At 41.1% G+C, this 21320-nt stretch overlaps 1 long non-coding RNA gene across 1 annotated transcript in view; it reads right to left on the bottom strand.

The window, feature by feature from the left end:
* Nucleotides 1-20113, bottom strand: part of LOC309531395 — a 46622-nt gene extending 26509 nt beyond the window's left edge. The window contains exon 1 of the long non-coding RNA XR_014219290.1: nucleotides 20015-20113. This is a non-coding gene — a long non-coding RNA (uncharacterized lncRNA). The remainder of the gene's footprint in view (nucleotides 1-20014) is intronic.
* Nucleotides 20114-21320: the final 1207 nt, after the last annotated feature.

Here is a 21320-nt window from a genome sequence, read left to right as displayed (position 1 = left end):
AAACTTGCAATGTTCTAAAACAAAAAACAACAACACTAATTTTATTCACCAAAAACTTTATTCAGTTGATTTTCTAGACTCCCAAAACTTAGTCTTATATCCCTTTTGCGTGTGTTTATTGATTTTATATAGAAACATACAAAGGACACAACTCAATTCAGAAATAAAACACAGTTCTAGAGATTAACAGGCCCAGCAAAAAAAAAAAAAAAAAATCACACAGGAATTACTCAAAGAATAATGGTAACGGGAGTTTATCCCCCCACAAATCTACAATTCCCAGCACCCTTAACAAACTACAGTTTCCAGTTTGCAGACTAGGAAAGAAGACAAAAATTTTGATGAGTTGCAACACAGTATTCTGTAATACAAAAGCAAACACCTAAAGACTTTTCCTGCCCACCCCCTGCTGGTGGGACGAGGAGAGGACAAGTGCTGCCTTCTGCAAGTACTTTCCTGCTGAATAGCTACAGGCAGTGTCCTCCAAGGGTTGGACATGACAATGTTGCTGGCTATACTGGCAGCTTGCCAATTATCTTGTTGCCAATTCCACTCAGGTAGTGACCTTGCTAGGTTATAGAAGCATGTTGTACTGACTTTATTACAGCGTGCCCTTTTATTGAGGGTATGTTTAGTGCATGTTTGGGGTCTAATTAAAATGCTAAAATATGGTTCCGGGAGATTATTATCCTTCCTTCAAAGAAGACACAGAGCCATAGGACTTCTGTGCCGAAAGTGGCTGCATAAGTTGAACAAGCAAGGTTCTGGAACCTCCACAGATTCACATTAGATGCATTATCTTTGGTGATTTCTTTCACATTACCTTCTAATCGGCAGATGCACTATCATGGAACGAGTCAAAGAGTTAATCAGAGAATATGCAAATTCTTTTACTAATCCTAGCCTTTACCCAAGTTGCTTTGCTTCTTCTCTAACAACAAAACAACAACAAAACAGATTACCTGACGGCTTCTTGAAATGGTGAGAGTAAGTAAGCAAACCCAACTGCTTGTGAGTCTAGCTTACAACCTTGTGAAAGCATTATAATGGCATAAGATGCTTTTGCATTATGAGAGCACATGAATGCCTAAATCATTAAGGTCACATAATGAGGTATCATATGTCATCTTTAAAATCTTTGAAGATACATCTTTGTTGTATCTTTGTACACTGCTTATAGACTGAAGTTTCTAAATTAAGCAATATATAAATTGTTTTTTAAAATAAAATGAATTAGGCAATATTCCTGAAATTGTGTACACTTTTCATGTATTCCCCAGAAATAACTTTGTCCCCACATATTCTTATGGCACATTCTAAACTTAGAGGGTCATTTAAATTCCATATTGATATTATTTTCCCTTTGGAAATGACAGGTTGTGCTTGCAGACTTCTCACTGGTATCTGGTTGGCCCCTGCAAGAACTGGATGCTGGACTAAACAGGTCTTTCACCTCATCACCCAGGACCTTTCCTATGTCCTTTGGTTAAATTGTAAATTTCTCATGTAGGTGTCAGTACCGAAAGCTCTATTGCTTTCTTCTTTCTTTCTCTTCATAAATAATAAGATGCCAGCTAATTAGAAAGATAAGGATAAATCTCCTACTTGTACGTGTGTGGTAGTGCAAACATTGGGTTAATAATGGAAAAATAATAATGGGGAAAAGTGATTATGTTTATTCAGTCTCAGTGAAATTTGTCTCTCCATTTGTATCTGGTTGAAATATGCACAGTTGCCTGGTGGAAACTGTAGCTTATGTACTTCACTACAATACATTGAAATGTGTTTTAGTTGTAAAAGGCTGGATTGATTCAAATTCTGTGGTTTCCATCATAGGCTTATTGATAAAGCAAGTTAGCTGGATATTAAATTCACAAAAAGATCTATTATGTTGACTGAACTACTAACTGGATAAGGTTACTGGAAACCACATGGTATCCTGGGAGATTGCTATGTGGAATCTGTACCACATGGAGAAATAGTTGCTGGTAGCATCTGATCATTGGGTTGCTTTTCCAGTATTACTATCCAAAACCACTAAATTTCTGAATGACTATGGAAGGTTTCATGGTGGTGCACTGAGTTCATAAGTGACTATATCATCATTCTTGGTCATCTGAATGTATTCTGTGACTATCCTTATGAATTCCATAGATGTTTAAAGCCTTTGTTGTTGTTGTTTATTTGTTTAGCCATGTCCGACTCTTTGTGACCCCATGGACCAGAAGACCAGAACATGCCAGGCACTTCTGTCTTCCACTGCCTCCTGCATTTTGGTCAAGCTCATGTTGGTAGCTTCAAGAGCACTGTTCAACCATCTCGTCCTCTGTTGTCCCCTTCTTCTTGTGCCCTCCATCTTTCCCAACATCAGGGTCTTTTCTAGGGAGTCTTCTCTTCTCATGAGGTGGCCAAAGTATTGGAGCCTCAGCTTCACGATTTGTCCTTCCAGTGAGCACTCAGGGCTGATTTCCTTAAGAATGGATACGTTTGATCTTCTTGCAGTCCATGGGACTCTCAAGAGTCTCCTCCAGCACCATAATTCAAAAGCACCAACTCTTCAGTGAGGAAACCTACTGCAGACTGATAATAGCCTCGGAGATAGACATTCGTTCCGTGTCTGTTTTATACCTTAATAATTGAGCATGGCTGCCAATAAAACCATTTCTGGATGTCACACACCTGCTGTAATATATGTAAGAAGACCAGCAGCTGATTGGCCCTTTCATTTGAAAGAGTCTATCTGGCAGTGTCATTCCATTTTTGAGGGTGTGCACACTCTCTGCAATAAGACTAGTTCAAAAGAAGAGCCACTTATATATATCAAATCATTTATATGAAAGGCCATGCTTCCTACATAACACCTATGCTCCCTACATAATCTGTTTCTTCTTTGTATCCCACAGCAGGATCAACCTAGTGCTCTTATTGGAGACCTAGAAGAGAAAAAGAAAACTCTCCGCCCACTCCTCTTTCTTTCTTTTCAAAGATTCATCAGAAAACACAAAATTTACACTTCTACTTCACAGTCGCTTGGGCCTTTGTACAATCTTGGCTGAGAGTATGTCTGGATTCCAAGTCAGAGCAGCCTGCTATGTCAAAGACAAGCTGGTGTGTGTGTGTGTGTGTGTGTGTGTGTGTGTGTGTGTACCTCATTTGTAATCCAATGGAGTAGTTAAAACCTTTCATGCTGTTCATACCCAAGAGGGTGAAATTGCATTTTGCACACCCACACTTAAACAGATGGATTGTGCAGTGCTTAATAGAGTCAATATTTAATTTGTCAATATTAATACTGAAATCTCTAACTGGGGGTTGTTGCATTACATCTCCCCCTCCTCTTTTTATTTTTAGAAAAATCATGAAGATTATTCTTTCTCAAGGCATTTCTCACAATAAATGGTTTGCAGAATGTACAGTTGAGCCCATCCATTCCCTTTGTACTCTCAGCAAGGTTTTCCTAAGGAAGTCCAACTATAGGTACCACAGAGTTCATAAAATCCCTAGACTGAGAACTGTTTAGACAAGTGCACATTTTAGAGGTGATGATTAGAGAACATTTCAATTTCTTGTTTTTCAATTCATAAGAACACCTGTGTTCATTTTAGTTTGAATAAGCTTCTTAAGTCCCATACTTGTTGTAGAACAAAGTTTGGGAATATGGCCAAAGAGTATCCCTAATGTTTCAAAAACTGAAGTACTGTTGTACTTTTCTTGTGCTTTCTCTCTCAGAAACTCCCAACAGTTTTAACACCTGACATATGATTTGTATATGAATAGGTTTCATGGAACAAAATAAGAAAAGTGCAAGTGCAAAAGTCAAACAAAATATAACATATGAAAAACTTTAAAAAGCAAAAAAAAAGGCCTTTTTCTTCTTTCTCCTTCCTTCACTATTCAGAAACAAGGCAGGCTTTGAATTTATTAGCACACTGACAGTTTCTGGGGGGAATATGTCTTAGTGCTAAGTGAATGTGGTTAACAGACACCTCACAATAGGTGAAATTTGGATACACCGAGCCTCATAATAAAGACGTAGTTATGTGTTCTTAGCATTTGTAAGGGGTGGGGTGGTCAGTGGAACTAAGCCCCCTTTTAAAATGGGTTATACATTTAGCACTGGCATATTCTTGTGAATTATTTGGGGTATTATCCTGCCCTGCCCATCAAACCTCCCTCATGGTAGACATTGGGCACAAAGAAGCATTGAATCTGGCCTAAAATACTAAAATGGCTCAATAGCATCCCAGTGACAAAATGGGCCCAAGAGAGGCTTTTTGTCAGTTGCAGAAAACATGAAAACCAGCCTTCCATGAATGCCCAGTTCATGGAAGACTGATTTCCTGTTTCCAACGAATGACAAAATGCTTCTCTTGGGTCCAGTAACTCATGGTGAGAAGATAAACAAGCTATGTTAGCCTTTCAAAATGTTGTTCTAGTACATTTGCAAAACTTGTTCTGTGGTATGTCTCACTCCTACTGACTGTCCTCCGAGGAAAATATTGTTTCTACAACAGAGATGACTATGCATAAAATGAAGAATTCCTTCTTACGTGCCACAGGCATGCTGCCTGGACAGGATTTTTAAAGCCTGCCATTCCAATAATAAAGTGATACAGCAGAAGCTGCTGAATGGTCTTTTCATAATAATCCAGAAAATTATTAGTAGCATTAACATTTATTTATATGGTGCCATCAAGGTACATAAGCAGAATTCTCTCCCAAAGGGCATACAATATAAAAGAGCATATATAAACAACACAATAAAAGCCAATAGTTCAAAATGCACAGGTAATACTGAAACAGCCACACCTACCCAGAACTGGAACTGCTCATAGTATAGGACCAGCTGGGATTGCTCAGCTGATAGCTGAGCCATAGGCAAGAGGCCTGTGCCTGAAGGTGGTGGCTCCCATACTTGAGGGGGTGGGAAGAACAAATCCAAGCTCACAATAGAGGCTGAAATCTCCCAGATGTTTCCCTTCTCTCTCACCTCCAGCAAAAGCACAGTGTTGCAGCCCTGTTTCCCCTGATCAGCTCTTGATTTAAAATATTCCTCTAGCCAAATATTTGAATTTGGAATCTACAGTTCAGATTAAAGTTTCACATTCTCCACTGGAATAGTGTCTTAGAACACATCATATTCTATTGGGCTAGAATAGAAAAACTAGAATCCAACCCTGTTTATGGATTGTTTTAATGTATTTGTCTAACTTGCGGCAATAGTATACTGGTGTGGGCTAGAAATTGGGGCCTCCAGAGTGGCATTTTGATAGCAGCTCAATCCAATAAATTGTTGTCAGTTCTATGACAGACTAAATAAGAATTTAGGGAAACTGTGGCCCTTCGGGTGTTATTGGACCAGCTGACATCAGTTCCAGCCAACATGGCCAATTGTTAGGGATGATGAAAGCTGCAGTCCAACATCTGGAAGGCCGAAGGTTCCCAGACTAAAACAATGGTTTGATAGCTAAAGAAGAGTAGTTTGCATCGTGGACAGAATAGCATATCTCTTAAGCTGCTGCTCTCTACATATTTTGACATACAGCTCCCATCAACCCCAGCAGAATTGTAGTCAAAAACATCTGGAAGGAATCAGGTTGGTGGTGGCTTCCTTACGTTGCACCTGCATATACATTTATATTATACCAGACTTACCATTGCTTATGGCATATGTTTTCATTTTTCTGGTTTACTATAGTCTTGGGGAGGGCATGTTTTATATTGATTTAAAAACATTACAAAGACTTGTTGAACCTGTTGGCCAGGGAACACAGTAGGATAGCAAAATGAAAAATATGTATCACTAGCAAAAATGCCTAAAAATCACCAAGAAGCTATTATTTGTACACAGTCTTATTGCCACACAGTTTGCATCACAAATGATGGCTGCCCCCATCTGCTTCCTTACTACAGATTATTTTTGGGGGTAGAATTGTGTGACAAAGGATTACCACTATGGCCATGTCTCCCCCCCCCCAAGTAGAATTATATATAGTTTATTCCCATGTTCACAGCTCCATAGTTTAAAATTACACAGCTACTATACTTCATTCAGGATCAATGTAACCTCTCTCTCATGCACATGCAATGGTTCTCGATATAACACCCTTCCTCTTTTGGTTTTCAAAAACAGCTTGCTAGCATCTATTCCATGCATTTTTTGTTTTTGGTAGAACATGCGGTTGGATGTGGCTGTTATACTGGTCCAGTGGGAGGAAACCTAATAATTCCCCTAGTATTTTTACACCATTTGTTATGGACCGCTTTAATTAAATGTTTGGAAGATGATCTTGAAACTCTGATAGCATATGTTAATAAAATAAATAAGTAATGAAGTCAGGGATTTTTTTTTTAAGAAAGTGAGGCATGGATTAAGGTAGCGGCTTTCTCAGCATGAAAGAAATTGTGGAGTCAGGAAGAGCAAAGGACTGGAAATCTTTTGCATCAGCTGGGGTGAAAGATAAACTACTATTAGCTCCACCACAAATAAAGGCAGTTTGTGAGATTTCGGTGGTGGGTGTTGATGTCAGCACGGACTAAAATTTAAAATGTTCACTATAAAGTCCATTGATTTTAATGGAGATTACTTCAAGTAGTATAAAGGTAAAGGTAAAGGTCCCCTGCCCGTACGGGCCAGTCGTGACCGACTCTAGGGTTGTGCGCTCATCTTACTCAAGAGGCCGGCACCGTCCGAAGACACTTCTGGGTCACGTGGCCAGCATGACGAGGCTGCACTGGTGAGCCAGCACCAGCACTGCACACGGAAACGCCGTTTACCTTCCCGCTATAAAGCGGTACCTATTTATCTACTTGCACTTAGGGGTGCTTTCGAACTGCTAGATGGGCGGGAGCTGGGACCAAACGACGGGAGCTCACCTCGCCGCGGGGATTCGAACTGCCAACCTTGCGATCAGCAAGTCCTAGGCACTGAGGTTTTACCCACAGCGCCACCTGCGTCCCTTTCAAGCAGTATAGGCTCTGTCTTTCATGACTTGAAATGGGTTTGGTGGTCCAGTAGTAAGAATGGGGAATGCAGCCGTTGAATAGATGCCCGAATAATTTCAGAAATTCCTCTGAAGGAAGCTAAATGATCGTGGGAGTAAGTAAACATACCAGAAATGCACTAGTTCTTTGCTTAGGGGACAACAAACTTACGAAAAGATTTGAAAATGTCGGTGTGGACATAGATGTAGCTCAGAGGAAAACTTAAATATGGCTTTGGAGAAACTGGAATGATGATGAAGAAGAGGACAGCTCCTGTGCTAAATGAAGGGCAGGAAGAAACTGAATGATTATGGCTGGTAGCAGGATGGGATTAGATGAGTGCTCACTGCACAGGAATCTGCAAAAGACAGATATGAGCCCTGAGTCTAAGAAAAATGGCAGTGACCTAAAGTATAACCTGGGGATCTGTAAAGAAAGAGAGGAAAGGCATTTGTTGAGTAATATGGCTGGTGATGGGGGCATATTAATTAGAACATTAGAGAGGGCATGATGATCTAAGAGATTAATGTAGGGGATTTGATGAAATGTGCAAAGCTGCCAAGGGTCAGTATTACCCAGAAAACAGAAAGAGACAAGGATCTAGGAAACTAGACAGGCTTCAGATTCTAAATAGAAAGGGCAGGGTTACTGTATATACACCCATGTACCTGGTTTGTCACATTACCATAGACATATTCAAACACAATTTATGCAGATGTGCCCAGATATGCACTGGTAATGCTGGTCATATGGGGTGTCCAGCACACATTTTAGGTACCCTTAACTTTTAACAGATTGTTATTTCAATAGAAACTGGAATATGAGCTCATATTTTTACGTGGAAGGACAAAAAGGCTCATTGGACTATCAAGCTGTAGGAAATGAAACCTTATTTCATTTCTTCATTACTGTATTTATATAGGATGCCTATATAAACATATTCTAACAGCTCACAAGAGATGAATGTGTGTATGCCCCTACCTGGATTGGCAGTGTTGTGTCTTGGACCTATACTGATTTGACAGACAGTGATGAACAATACATAGACATATGCATGGTTAATTGGAAGTAATTAAGTTTCATTTATCTCAATGCAAGTAAACTTCCCTAGGATTGGGTTCCTGCCCTATAATGCCTACTAAATATATACTAAGTAGGAGGACTAATTTAATTGATGTGACTATATCACTGTAAGTAATTTTAAAATTACATAATTGCAATCCACCCAATGTTATTATTCATTCAGAAGACTCAAACCAAAACCTTCAGTCTAGATTGGGTTATCTTTAAACCAGCTAATATTCAGTCTCAGCCAATCTCAATTCACTGGATTTAAATGTCCCTTAAAAATTCAGTATTTTCATAATGTGTTCCGAGTCTTGCAACTCAAGACCATTCCTTCACTCACAGCACTACTGAGCATTTTGGCATGTACTCTCAAATCTTCATGAAGAACATAGTGGGGATCAGGCTGTCAGTTGGGTGAAAGGTGCCCTCAGGCGAGTGGAACTGTCTGTCAAAGAACATCAAGTGCCATGAACTTTCCTATCCAATCAACAGCCTGCAGCGAAGGGGACAAAATCAGAATGTTCCCTTAGGATGTGCAGTGTTGCCCCTATGGCTCTCAAAATGGCCCCTTGAAGCGTTGACAACCAATTCAATTAAAGCCAGCCTTTAGGTTGCTTCGAGCCATGCTGGGGGTTGCACACGGTGCATACAGGACTGGATCATCAAAACACAAAGCAGGCTTGATGTCATATTTGTACATTCCCAAGACCAAATAATTTTTGGCTGCCACTCAGGATCTAGACATGTCCTTTGTAATCAAACAGTAAAACAACTCCTTTCTCCCCTGCTCTTTCTGCTTCTACAGATTGGTACGCTAAGCACTTGTATTGACCTCAAGAAGCCTTTATAGTGACATTTACAAGACCATAGAACTGGAAGCATCTCACAAAATAGATTTTATTTTATTGGTGGATAAAATTTAAAGAACTTTGATTGCTGAGATATTATGTGAGAGGAGACTCAGAATCAAGACAGCTATCAAATTCTCTTCAAGCTACTACTAACTGTAGGTGGCAGTGTGCTACAGTCTTAACCTTCAGACTACAGTATTCTTATTGCCCAGGATTTGCACATATGGAAGCTCTTACCACCAGGAAAGACATTCCAGACACTGGCATGATAGAAAACTAAATTTTAAATTAGACATATCTCATCTCAGAAAAGAAGACCAAAAGATGCTCAAGTCTGGTTGAGCATCATTAAATTTTTAATATTTGTCCCTTTCTTAAACATAATGACAATTGTTCCCTTAAATTTGTTGAGGTCATGGCATTATGGATCATTCCCCCCTCTTCCACATATCCCCCCCCATTAATTTCCTATTGGGATAGTTTTTACTTAAAACAAAATGAAAAGGTAAATGGTGAGCCACCTTCCTAATCGGTTTAAATTACGCTGTCTTATGTGGGTACCTTGGTATCTGCCTAAGAACAAAAATGTTCATAATGTGAGACAAGAAACTTACTAGGAGAAACTTTGAACAACATGAAATTAGTCATACAGAAGTTGTGAATGAACTACATAGATTTGTATCAGCCCAAAGCTGTAACATTCTTTTTAATGAAACAGAAATGATAAATAACTGAAGCTTTAAATAAATTGGTATCCCTGGCACCATGTTCTTCTCCCTTCATTGGCACAGCATAGACTCAGGGGTTATCCAGTGCAGTGCCTCCAGATGTCATTAGATCAACTCCCATCATCCTTGATCCCTGGCTGTGCTTCCTGGGGCTGTTGGGAGCTGAAGCCCACAACTACAGGACAGCATTATCCCTAGTGTAGACAAACCTGGAAAAAACTATACAACAAGAGTGACTTCTTAGATGAATGGCTTATTATCTGCTCATTTCTTTCTTCCCAGTGAGTCATCTATGTAGCACATTGCATTTGCAACAATGGAGTCTTCATTCAGGAGCTCTTGAATATGTTTTGTGCAAGGAGATTATTTCACAGCAAGAGGAATCTTTAATAATCAGGCATGTCTAAAAAGAAGCCTTTGAAATGAGGCATGGGCTCACCTGCTTGCATTTTATTCACACACAGCCATATAATAGAAGGCTAATTTAGGACTGCAACTTCTACAGTATAGGCTAACCCAGTACTGACCTGTTTCCCCCCCACCCCCGCCTTCCCGTCACTCTTTCCATTTCCTAACATCTAGATGTGGCAGCAAAAGGGAAGACTCATAGCTGGGGCTATAATAAGACTAGTGTTGATTACAAGTATCGAGAACCACCAGGAAAGATTTTGTGCATATTTATTGTATATGTACATTTTTCATGGTTCCTTGTATCCCTGAATGGTGTTGGAGACCCTGAGGTAGCTCCCATCTTGGGTTCTTGCTGCCTTTACAACATCCAGGTAAGATGAGAAAAGAGGAAGGGGAGGTTAGAAGTGAGAAGGAGAGATGGAGGCAGGTTCAGTCTGCACTAGACCCAAATTAGGACATGGATTCTGTGCAGTTCAACATACAGAATATGCCTTACAAAGTCATTCTGGAAGTAAAAAGTCCCCCAAATTACAAGCATTATGTCCTCTATTACAAATCACTTTTAACTATCTCAGCTGGGTCTTTTTTTGCACAGAAGTTTGTAATTTCCTGCTTTGGAATGGGCATTTCTCATGTTGGTACTGATCATCTGTATTACAAGTCAAAAACTTTTCTCTTAGGTGTCCTTTTCAAGGTGAGAATATAAAAGAAAATTCTGCACATGCATTGTCAGCATTCAGTATGTCCAGATTGCAAAAGTTATCTAATGTTAGCTCCTTACTTTAAGTGAAACCCTTATCGAAAACTCTCATTGATTGCTGAAAAGCAATGTGAACTACAAGCCAGCTGCTTTGTAGGTGCATATGCAATTATTTAATGTAATCTCTTTGCATGCAATGGAACCGTTATTGATCGCTGTGAACTATATGACCAGGTCAGCAAACCAAGCAGCTTTGCACTTGGGAAGTACCTTCTTTCTGTTTGGGTCAATTTTCAGGATTGTTTCTTGCAGACAGTTGGTATGGTTGTAGTCTCCCATCCGTACCTAAAACCCACTCTTGTTCCTGGGTACATTTGTTTTGGCAGCAGAGAGGTGATTTTCAATTCTCAAACAGCTATTCCCATAGCTGTGCTGAAAACCAGTATTCTGGGAGGTAGGGTGGCATTACAACACAGTGCAGGAAGACCATTGAAAGCCAGAAAGACCCAATCAGCCTTGGGTCAGCCAGCTAGCCATTCATTCATTCATTCATTCATTCATTCATTCATTCATTCTCTCTCTTTCTTGAGTGGGGGACAACCACATACACTACCCCAAGCTCATTCCAGATGAGTTTTTACTTCCCTTGTAGATGGAAATGAGCAACATGAGCCAATGCTTTGAGACCTCCAAATACACCTCCTTTAACATGTACATTTAAAACCTGCCTGTCCATGTTCAGGTGTACAGATTGGAGCACAGCTGCCAAACTCACAGCATAATGGGTCTTTTAACCATGATACATCCTAAGTGATTTGATGGCCATTTTAAGATCTCCAAACTCCCACTTAATCAGACGAATAACAGTGCTTTACAGCTTTGTTAATATGAAGACTGCTACATTTCTCTTGACTTCTGTTCTCTTCTTCTTACCAGGAACACATGTGTTTTGCTTGAGGTGTGAGATGTATCTTGGAAACTGCCAGGCTTTATGATTTTAAGAATGGAGATCAGCTATTGCTTCTGTATCCCCGAATCCTAGCTGTAACCTGAACCCTGCAGCAGTGCAGCACCTAACAGACACTCAATCAATCAATCAATCAATCAATCAATCAATCTGCAATCTCCATCTTGATACTGAATCCAAATGCCAACCTCCATTCCTACAGTACAAAGCCTAATTTTTGCACCTTTTTTCCTTATTCCCACATCCCCTGCTTTGTACAACATTTAGTCTGATGAAGAGTTATGAAGTACCTGCTTACAATTTTCTGACATTTTGGTTGATCCAGTAAAACTGTTGCCCAATCATGGGTTTTGGAAACATGGCTACCTTAAGTGTTGTCTTTTGCTTTTTTCTAATGTGGCATGAGACTTACGGTATATCAGAGTTGCCAACCTTTTTGGCCAATAGGCACACCTGGAAGTCTGAGAAAGTGCTGTGGAGATCAGTCATAAATCAGCTCCCATGAAGGTGTGGCATAATACTCAATGGCTGTGGTGGATATGTGGCACAATATGGCTGCGACATCCCCCAAAAAGCAGAAAAGGAGGCAGGCCCACAAAATTGTACAGGCATGCCCTCCCCACATCATTGGAGAAAAGGCATCTACACGACCGACCCCCATGCTCCATCATAGAGAGAAGCTCTTTGCATCTCTCCTCTGTTCAAAATAAAATGATGGGTGGTTGTCTAGTCCTGGCAATGAAATGTGGGGATGTTTAAGAGGGCACATTCAATGCAGACAAGGCAGAACAGGCAATATAGATTTTTGAGGGGATTTACTGAGATCTTTTGTGGACTCCAAAGGAGGTACTGGAAAGCAGAATGGTTCCTGCAGGTGCCATTTTAATGAACCCTTTCTAAACACATCCACAGCCCAGTCAAGTCACAAAATTATACATTGCAGCAAAACTTAACAGCTTCCCAGATGCAACTGAAAACCAGTTTTTGCTTTTTGTTTTTAATTTTTGAGATGACACAACAACTACCTTGCAGTATTAGCATGTGGTGGCTTAAAAATTCCAGTCTGCTTGTTGCTTATTTTTTAAAAAAGATATTTATGTGCGCCTAGTCTGTCAAAAAACGTGGATTCTCTGGATTAATCACATAAACAGAATGACCGCTCCACGCTTAAAACGGGGGGCGCCCTTTGCGTGGACGCGCGCAGCCCCTAGATCTGGAGCGGCTCCAACAGCATAGGCTTGGCTTTGCCTTCCCTCAGGTGGGATACCTGGAGGTCTCCGCCTACCTCAGTCAGTTGTCCAATCCCACCTGGGGGAAGCGTTGCCAAGGAGACCAGGCCAGGTAGGGGAGGGATTACCTGCCCACACAATAGAGGGAGGATCTTACCTGGGAATCCTCACTTGTCTCCAGAGCTTCTCCCACCCTACCTACCCTCAGTTAATGTCATATTTGCAGATTAATTTTTCTCCACAGGTTTTGCAGGTTAACTTTTCTTCACAGGTATGCGGGCGCTGCTACGTTAAGGTTGCTGTTAAAGGGCCGGAAAGGAATTTCCTTGCATTGGCAGGTTTTGCCTTTCCCGTAGCAAAACGTCACAACTTTGGCGGTATCAGGCCTTGGGAGGAATCCTTTAGTCCATCTTCCTCTTGCGGCGGCGATACCAGGGTTCCCCGTTAAAGGGGTTTTCTGAAGGGAGGCTTTGGCCGTACACCGAAAGGTCGTCATTGCTCTCTCCTGCGGCGGCGGCATTACGGGGGCGGCCATCTCTGCTTGAACATATGTTCTCCAGAGACGGCCCATCCCCCCCCCACACTGGATAACCCTGATGCTCCCTAGGTCCCCAGCTGGGAGGGAGGGAGAACGCCCAATGCCTGAGCCAAGGTCTATCCACATTTGAAATTTAATAAAGTTGTGGCCAATTTAATCCCATAGCACGTTGTCATGAGTCGTTATTTCACATGACGGGGGGACCGCGCGGGATCTGGGGACTCCGCCTGTCCACGCAATGTGGATTAATCATAGTTGGTAGTTTGCTTCTGAATACGGATGGCTAGAGACCACAAGAGATGAGAACTGCTTATAGGTTTCCCACAGGGTCTGCTTATAGGTTTCCCACAGGCATGTTGGCAGCCACGGTGAGAACAGGGTGCTGGACTCTAGTCCAAGAGGGTCTTCTTGGTTCTTGCAGTAGGAATAGTGATGCACGTTTCAATGTATAATTAAACATTCAAATACACATATACATTCAGTTGATGCCACAGTCCCTGATCCATAAAGTCATGTGATGTGTGCATAAGCTACAGATCCTGTACCCATATCCCACTGACTGATTCTAGTACTATCGATTTTAGTAAGGTATTCATATAAATAAATATGCTTATTTAGCATGAGGACCTGAAATGATATGAGGGGCTGAATTCACACCCTACATTTTCTATGGGTTCTTCAGCTTGTCAAATAGCTTTCCTTACATGGCTGGTGGAGATAAGCTCATGAGGGACTTAATTACTGCCAGCATGGTATTTTTTCTAATTACACATCATTAATCAAAATTATGTGATTTGGGTCACTGAAATCAGGTTAACCATATGGCAAGCACAGCGAAGGCTTAGTAATGTACAGGTTTGCTAAGGTTTAGGAATCTGTTAGAGCACAGATTTGGAATTCCATTGAAGAAAGTAATGAACTGCATTTGAGAGGACGCAAAGTAATCTCGGATAATCAGAGAAAATAGAGTCTGCTTGACAGTATGTTGAAAAGGTTCAAGAGGTGAAGCAGAAGTCATGCATAAATACGAAGAGGCAAGGCTTTATTATTTGCAGGGGGTCTGGAAATCTCCAAGTCTGTGATTATGCCACAAAGTATGAAATATTGTATTTAATACTGAACCCCAAGAATCCCAGCATTCTATGACACAAATAAAAAAGAAGCTTTCCTTTCATAGAAAAAGGCAAATCATAACTCAGAGCATGACAAATACATTTAAATGCTCTGAAATTATAATGAAAAGAAGGGTGCACTAAATACTTCTTAAATACTTGACAAAGTCGCAAACTCTGCTCTCCATATATTAATTACCCTGGCAGGTTTTCCTGACTTACTGGAAGGTGACACCAATAATCTTGATGAAAATTAAGTAAGGTGTTTGGTGAAACACGGAACACTTTCTTTAGTACCAATTATTTCTTTCCTTAGAAATACACAAAGACATACACAGAAAATTGCTCTTTGATTGCCCTTAATGAAACATGGATGCCTATAGTATATGAAAATACATTCGGCTTATATTCACAGCAATTATTGCCGTAATGTACTAAGTATTTTGCTTTTTCATATACACAGAAACAAAACAAAGAACACTTCAGAGCCAGCATGGCTTTGGAATGATTTCCCTGTATTAAAGCAGATTAGCCTACTGCACACCACTTTCCCGAAGCCTTAAATCCCAGCTCTCATCCCCCACCCTCTACAAACAACATGAATAACTTAAAATTCATTTCATTTATTTACTTCTAGTGCTGATACAAAGATCATGACAAACACAACAAGGAAGAAGATAACTAAAGCATGGGAAGGGGCAGATTTACTGGGAGACGGTTGTGGCTTTGATGGGTTTTGGCAGTACAAAGGAAATTAATGTTGGGGAGATGCTTTAGACAGACACTGCAATAAAGCCAGCATTTGTGGACTTTGATTACAAACAGAAATCATCTACTTGCAAGGTCTTTTCCAGTCATTTCAGCAATGGGCAGTGCACCAGGGATAGTCAATGTGGTGCCTCCACCAGCCAAGTCAGCATAGCCAGTTGTGATGGGAAATGGGAGTTGTAGTCCAACAACATCAAGAGGGTGCCATGTTGGCAACCCCTGCTCTACATTGAACTGTATGGCAAGGCTGATGCAGGGTGCCCATAGGATAGCATTGGCCTTCAGCTGGGGCTGCCTTTTACAGAGGCCCCTGCTGCACCCACCCAAAGTAGGGTGTTTAGGAAGTTACCACTCATGGTGTTCCCACCTTGATACCTAGCACAAGACTCCACAATGGGGAATTATAGAGAAAAGGAAAACAGACCCAGTGGATCCAAAAGTGGCCCATTTCCCAGGTTGATCAAGCCTAGAGTTTGCACAGCAAAATAGAAAAACAAAGTACCACTTTCTACCCTGATTTTTTGGGGGGATCTGGTGATGGACCTGTCACTTGATTCTGCCCTGCTGCTCCCGGCTGAGGTTTGGAGCTCTTCTAATTGGTATGCCCTAAGACTCTTCCTGTATCCGGTGCTGGATCCAGGTTTGGGGAGGTCCTTGGCCAACATGCCCTCAGTGGACCTGCTGCCTGAGTTGGCCATGTCTTTTTCGCTACAGCCAATTCACTTGCCCTCTCCCTTTGGGCTAATCCACACAGCCACCCAAAAAGGAAGGTGAGTGGAAGTTGCAGTTACTTCCTCCTCCTACCATTGCCCAGCTGCTTACAGGAGGCTGACGAACAGGCACAGCAGAAACAGCAGAGTCAGGGGGTTCCAGAAATTGGCAGTGCCCCCTGCTTTGTGATGTGCACCTCAGTATGTGCCCAAGGATCCTGACTCTCGCTCTGCCTGTATCAAGCATCCTTTCACTCTTAATGCTGCTTTGAGAAGCCTCCTGGTTAACAGAAGTGTTTGTCCTGCAAGGGTTCATTCACCAATCCCATTGCCCTTATTGGATTTTATGACTTTGTTCCTGTGAGCCCCATCAAATCTGTATTGATTTTAGGTGGCCTTCTCTTTATATATCCATCTCTCATTCATTTTAGCTAAAAAGGTAAAGGTAAAGGTACCCCTGCCCGAACGGGCCAGTCTTGACAGACTCTGGGGTTAGTTGCTATCTTAAACAGATTGTTGGTGGGAACAATCTGTTCTCATCTCTAAAGTAACTTGTGTTTCTCAAGGAGATCGCCCTCTTAGTCTCCTTAACATGAGCTATAAAGGGCAAGACTGATTAACCTTCTTTCAAAACTCTAATTCGCAAAGCTCAGAATCATTTTGGTTGTCCTTTATTACATTCATCTAATCGTCTACATCTCCTGCATTGCGTATATATGATGGACAACTCTGGTTGGTGTTTCTTTCAAAGATACATCAGTGGATTCGGTATGATCATCCCACTGATCTGAAAGAAGTAGTGGGGGGGGATTTTCACATCTAAAAAAAAAAAATCTTGCCAATTTAAATCTAGATTAAAACTTGTTTTCTGCTATTACAGTGGATCTGGCAATGACTTTTATTCCCCTGAGCAGAACAAAACAATTATTTAAGAATAGTGTTCCTTAATACATATTCTGCTAGGCTCATTTAGTTAACTTGCAGAATGGCAAAAATAATAATAAAGAATCATGACAGTGAGTTTAAACAGTTGCAAAGAAGTGTTTTTAAGAAGGCCCAAAGCATACATTATGAAGCTTGAAAATAAAGCATACTTAATATCAAACAAGATGTATTTCTGGAGAACAATGAACTGGATCCTCCAGGATTTTATCATTTAAAAACAGCTATTGGGTGTTAGGGGTTTATCGGAGTACTGCAGCTCCCAGGGAGCTGAAATCACCTCTCAGGGGTTGTCAACCAGGTCCCTACCACCCACTAGTGGGCGTTTCAGGATTCTAGGTGGGCGGTGGGGAGTTGTATGGCACAAGCTGAATCCTCCTTCCATCGAGCACTGGTGGGAGGTAAGGAAATTTTACCATCGAGAAAGATGCATTAGTGGGCGGAAGGTATAAAAAGCTTGACTACCCCTGATTTAGTTCTTGAGAAGTATATGTATGCCCTCTTAGAAGGAAGATGGCAGCACCATGCCATCGTTTTCCACTTTGAGGGAAGGGAGATGGCCCTTGGAGTGCTGCAAGAGTCTGTAATGTGCAGCGACTATCTATAACCTTCGGTTACCGAGGGGGGGGGGGAAACAAATAAGCAATGCAGGCAGGAATGTTGTAAATGTCTTGGTATGCTTGATATGAGAAAAGAGGAATTGGAGAAAATTGGTTTCTTTTAATGTTTTAGCACGTTTTTCATTACTGCTTCATGAAGTGTTTTTGCCTTTCTTTGGCAGCACTGCTAGGAAAAAGCAAATATAGATATGATTTCATTAATAACTTGGTAACCAAGACACAAACAAATACTGTAGAAGTGTTATACAGTGGTACCTCTGGTTGCGAACGGGATCTGTTCTGGAGGCCCGTTCACAACATGAGCAGAACACAACCTGCAGCGGCGCGTCTGCGCATGCACGGGTTGCAATTCGCCGCTTCTGCGCATGCACGTGACATCACTTTGCACGTCTGTGCATGCGCGAGCAGCAAAACCCAGAAGTAACCCTTTCCGGTACTTCTGGGTCACTGCAGGACGCAACCTGAAAAGACGTATCAGGAAGCAAACGTAACATGAGGTATGACTATATATCATTACAACACACTCACACTTTATTATATTTGTATAATTATTTATTGATGTTCTTTATTTTTCTGTTGTTGTTTAGTTGTTTAGTCGTGTCAGACTCTTCGTGACCCCATGGACCAGAGCATGCCAGGCACTCCTGTCTTCCACTGCCTCCCACAGTTTGGTCAAATTCAAGCTGGTAACTTCGAGAACACTGTCCAACCATCTCATCCTCTGTTGTCCCCTTCTCCTTGTGCCCTCCATCTTTCCCAGCATCAGGGTCTTTTCCAGGGAGTCTTCTCTTCTCATGAGGTGGCCAAAGTATTGGAGCCCCTGCTTCAGGATCTGTCCTTTCAGTGAGCACTCAGGGCTGATTTCCTTAAGAATGGAGAGTTTTGATCTTCTTGCAGTCCATGGGACTCTCAAGAGTCCCCTCCAGCACCATAATTCAAAAGCATCAATTTTTTGGCGATCAGCCTTCTTTATGATCCAGCTCTCACTTCCATACATCACTACTGGGAAAACCATAGCTTTAACTATACGGACCTTTGTTGGCAAGGTGATGTCTCTGCTTTTTAAGATGCTGTCTAGGTTTGTCATTGCCAGTGTGGTGTAGTGGTTAAGAGCGGTAGTCTCGTAATCTGGGGAACCGGGTTCGCGTCTCCGCTCCTCCACATACAGCTGCTGGGTGACCTTGGGCTAGTCACACTTCTTTGAAGTCTCTCAGCCCCACTCACCTCACAGAGTGTTTGTTGTGGGGGAGGAAGGGGAAGGAGAATGTTAGCCGCTTTGAGACTCCTTCGGGTAGTGATAAAGCGGGATATCAAATCCAATCCAAACTCTTCTTTTCTCCCAAGAAGTAGGCGTCTTTTAATTTCATGACTGCTGTCACCATCTGCAGTGATCATGGAGCCCAAGAAAGTAGAATCTCTGACTGCCTCTATTTCTTCCTCTTCTATTTGCCAGGAGGTGATGGGACCAGTGGCTTTGATCTTAGTTTTTTTGATGTTGAGCTTCAGACCATAGTTTGCACTCTCCTTTTTCACCCTCATTGAAAGGTTCTTCAATTCCTCCTCACTTTCTGCCATCAAGGTTGTGTCATCTGCATATCTGAGGTTGTTGATATTTCTTCCGGCAATCTTAATTCCGGCTTAAAGGCCTAAACACTAAACACTAACACTTTTAATTGTGCTCGGAAACGTACTGGGAGCCAATGTAGGTCTTTCAAGAACAGTATTATGTGGTCTCGGCAGCCGCTCCCAGTCATCAGTCTAGCTGCTGCATTCTGGATTAGTTGTAGTTTCTGGGTCACCCAACATAGAGCGTGTTGCAGTAGTCCAAGATTATATGCCACTTAATCATCAAAATCTCTAAGTGCTTTGCAAAAAATATACATTAAAATTACTGGTAAAGTAGCTGTTAAAACAAGCTAGCTTGATTTTTTTCCCATAGCAGTTTTAAAATATTCATTATAAAATAAAACTACATATAAATATACATGCCAAATTTACACGTCTGGACAGGCCTGTTTCAACAAAAAGGTTCAGCAGGTGATGAAAGCAATACAGCTAATAATAACAATCCCCTCCAGGAGGTTGGTTACACATATGTGCATTGATTTTAAGCATTTAGGTTTTAAAGAGAATTCCTTTTGCCCTTTTCAAAGATAATGTGGGTGTCAGTGTACTGTGTGAAAAGAATCATGAGTAAGAGACCTTTATGCACATCACACATTATCATCCATGCTTCTCTTGCAACACAGGAACTGTGCAGTCATTTTCTGTGATGTATTAAGCAAAATGCCCATCTACAGAGCCACAGGTACAATGTGTGATAATCCCTCCCTGTCCCCCTCCTGCATTTTCTGATTTAGTCTGGCTAGGTGAATGGGCTGCATACCTTTGAATGCAATAATCCTCTGATTCACACGTTGAGTTAAATTCTTACCAGTCTGTAGCACATGCTTCTCTCATCCATTAGCATCAGACGACATACTGCATTCACCTACCGAGTGAGCAAGAGTAATAAATGTCTACTATTTATTTAGTCTACAATAAATTTAGCCTTAATAGATATATATATTGATCATGTATTTACTTTACAGAGTTTCACTGCATATTTAAAAACTGACATCCTGGAGCACTACACTGGTACTATGTTCATCAGGTTCTCTCCTTTAATAGGTCAAATCATCATTATATATCACTGGGATGCCGGGTTTTAATTCATTTAACATTTTAATCTTTCATCAGTTTTTCATTTAAGAGGATTTCACTGCATATACTGGATTTGTATAAATCTGTGTGTGGTAAATTTATTCTTTTAACAGTTTTATTCTTTCATCAGAAATTCATTTAAATAGATTCCACTATATATCATATCTACTTCCAGTGAGGCTTTAGGTCAGGCTGTAATTGATGCAAAAGCAATGAGGTATTAAAAGAGATGGGAAATATCTGAAATTGGAAAGAGTTCAAAATGCGTGCCATTGTGAGGGCATGACATTCCTCAGATACGCAAGGGGAGGGGAACTAATGAACCATTTTGTTCCAAAGCTTTGAACAGTAGATCATTTTCTGTTCTTACGGGAAAGTCAAAATCTACACTTTCCCTTCCCTTTAAGTCAAAAATTAAAGGAGTAATCAATGTGATATTTCACCTCCGTCTAAAAAATAGCATTTCCCATGTTCTAGAACCATTCAACAAAAGCCTTCTGACTTTTAAGCCTTTAAGACTTTTAAGCCTACTGAAAACTTTGTTCTGCCAGGCTTGTGAGGGCAATGAAGAATATGTTTCTCCATAATAGTTTGTTGCTAGGCTCTGATTTTAAGTGGCCATGGGTTTTTTTTAATGAAAATGTGTTGTTGTAAACGGCTTTGATATTTTTTATGATATAGGAGGATAATTACAATTTCCTTATTACAACAGCTTCACTCGCTACTTCTCTGCTTCCAAGCACAATTCAAAGTGCTGTTTCTAACCTATAAAGGCCTATATGGCTTAGGTCCAAGCTGTCTGAAAGACCATATTCCCTCATAGATCATTGGGGAAGGCCCTTCTCTCAGTTCCACCACCCTCACAGGTATGCTTGGTAGAGATACAGGAGAGGGCCTTCTTGGTGGCTGCTCCCAGATTTTGGAACTCCCACCCTAGAGAAGTTTGAGTGGCTCCCTCCTTGTTGTCCTGCCAGCAGGTGGTTATTCTA

Source organism: Podarcis vaucheri (genome assembly GCF_965113315.1).
Source record: "Podarcis vaucheri genome assembly, chromosome: 4".
In the NCBI taxonomy this organism is placed as follows: Eukaryota; Metazoa; Chordata; class Lepidosauria; order Squamata; family Lacertidae; genus Podarcis; species Podarcis vaucheri.
Note: the sequence above shows the minus strand (reverse complement) of the source record. Positions and strands in the feature narration are given on the sequence as shown.